Here is a 2,796-nt window from a genome sequence, read left to right as displayed (position 1 = left end):
GAGATGAATTTGAGACTCCTCTCCCAGGGAGATGATTTGAGGCTGACCTCCCATCTCCTCAGCTGCCACACCCAATTAAAGCCTTCTTCTTTGGCAATAATTGTTGGGTCAGTGATTGGCTTTCGGTGCCGTGAGCAGCAGGACCTAGGCCGAACCCCTGGTGTTTCGGTAACACGTTAGGCATGAAAAAGCTCCCTCTGGATCCACAGGCTGGGTGTAAGGGGAATTCAGAAGGTGACAGGCTTGGGGGAGCTTCTGACACAGCAAAGCCAAGCAGGACACTTGAGATAATGAGATGTTAAGTACCTGGAAAAACGAGTACCCAGTGCTAGGTTTATCCCTATTCACCCGTCGCCATGACACTGGGCAAGCTCATTTCTCTGAGCCTCAGTGAGTGCTGCTCACTGTTCTGAACACCAAATGTGTTCCTGGACAAAGTCTGTCAAGGGCCACAGGATTTAACTGATTCCACACTCTCCAATCTCCTGCCCATTCCACATGGAGTAGTTTCCCAAACCTGGTTGGAAGTCTGCAAAAACTGGGGAGCTCATTTCTTAAACATAATGTAAGAGAATGTGTTCAAAGTATCATTTTACCATCATAATACAATCTATATAATATGTTACTTATAAGAAAAATGAATTTAAAAAGCAGGTATGTCTCATAGGCTACAGCTTAAGGACAAGATTCGGGGGAGTGGAAGGAAGGAGTAGGCTGGATCACTCCCCAGTGCACGGTGGCCCACAAGGACCACATGGAGTGTGTCTGTTTCTGTGGGTGAGACCAGGCTGGGCAGTCTCTGGCATCAGCATTAATTATGCCAAGACTCGCTCTGTCAGGCCTCGGATCAGAGGAGACTATGTATAGAATATTTGGACGACCTCACACATGGCCCAAGCTCCTTCTAACCTTCTGCGCCTCGTAACACCACTGCTTAATTCCAGCATCCCTCAGATCTCACCTCAAACATCACTTTCTTGGGAAGGCCTTCCTTCACATCCCAATCGAGTCAAACACTCCAGTTCAAATGTTCTCAAAATGCTCCATTTCTCCTTCAGAGATCACAGTTTTACTTCATTTTAAGAATTGCTTTGAATCACTATCCCCCAAATGAATGTGAGACTTTGACAGAGGGGACTGCCTCTGTATCTCTAGCACCCAGCACAGCACCTGACCCCTTTGCAAAGGGCTCAATAATTGTTGAATGAGTGAATCCCATCTTCAAGAGAAATAGCTCTTTTCTGATTGTTCCTTATTTATTTGTTATCCTAAATTTTCCTACCATTAATTCAAGTGAAAATAATTCATTTTAGTATGATCAGTATAGCTACTTTTTATTGATTTCAAAAAAGAAATACTTTATTTCTTAAGATAACTTGAGAACAGGTTATTCATACATTAGAAATAGGGCTAGGGGCCATGGCTCATGCCTGTAATCCCAGCACTTTGGGAGGCTGAGGTAGAAGAATTGCTTGAGGCCAGGAGTTTGAGACTAGCCTGGGCACAAAGTGAGACCTGTGTCTCTTTAAAAAAAATTTAAAAATTAGCTGGGTGTAGCGGTGCTTGCCTGTAGTGGCGCACCTTTAAACCCTGACCTGTCTGGCTGAAGTATTTCATGAAGCCTGTAGTCCAGATACTTGGGAGACTGAGGTAAGAGGATCGTTTGAGCCCAAGAGTTCGAGGCTGTGGTGAGTGATGACTGCGCCAGTGCACTCCAGTCTGGGTGACAGAGTGAAACCTTGTCTCAAAAAGAAAAAAAAAGAAAGAAAAAAAGAAAAAGAAATAGCTGCAGATTATTGATCTCCACCTTTTTGTAGTAATATTTTATTCTAGCATCCTTCTCCTTGCTGCCCATGTGCCCGTTGGCTTTTCAGCTTTGTTTTTGAGAGAAAATATGCACACACACCCCTCCACTTGAGTTGTAGTATACTCACTATACAGGCCAAAGGTAATGTTTAGCTTCATAAAATTCCATCTGAACATAGACAATCATTGTCCGAAACTCACAGTCAAGAATTGTGATTGTTTGCCTTCCATTGGTTGGGTTGATTCCAACAAGACCTTTGCTACTTAAAATAAGGTCCCAGCTTCAGGAACACATTGGCATCACTTGGAGGTTGTTAGAAATGCAGAATCTTAGTCCCCACCTCAGACCAAAGAATTAGAATATGTGCTTTAATAAGATACCTCAGTGACACACATGCAAAGAAAAGTTTCAGAAATGCTGGATTATCAAGCTGTTCAAAGTTCGTGGTTCTTCTGAGTAAAGCAGAGTACTCATGGCTGGGTCTGGAAAAGCTTTTCTTTTACAACTCTTCATGAAATCTTAATTAAATGTGAAAAGGCTAAAAAAAGGTTCAGTTAGTAATTTTCCAAGTAATCATGTTCGACAAGCCTGTATACTGCTTACAAAATTCGCGTTGGTCTTATTCCTCTGATGAATGCCACATGCGCACTTCTCTTTATCTGTTTCATGTTTGCATAGGTCCAGCAAAGGGATGTTTGGTTGGTCAGTATCACTGAGCTGTGGCCATGTTTAGAGGCTCATTCCTAGAAAAATCAATTAACTTTCAATTAACAGTTAACTTTCATTGTAAACAAAACAAAACCACCTTTAAACCTTGACCTGTCTGGCTAAAGCATTTCATGAAGCCATGGAAAACCACAGGGTAAAGGATAAAGGATGGGTAAGTACTGAATATACTACAGATGTAGATTAGTGAGGAGAAAGGATAACTCATCTCTTTCATGGGCGATCAACTCACAAGAGCTCCTCATATGATGACAGCTGGTGGC

The sequence above is a fragment of the Nomascus leucogenys genome, chromosome 15 (assembly GCF_006542625.1).
Source record: "Nomascus leucogenys isolate Asia chromosome 15, Asia_NLE_v1, whole genome shotgun sequence".
In the NCBI taxonomy this organism is placed as follows: Eukaryota; Metazoa; Chordata; class Mammalia; order Primates; family Hylobatidae; genus Nomascus; species Nomascus leucogenys.
The sequence above is the reverse complement of the archived record's forward strand: the minus strand, read 5'-3'. Positions refer to the sequence as shown.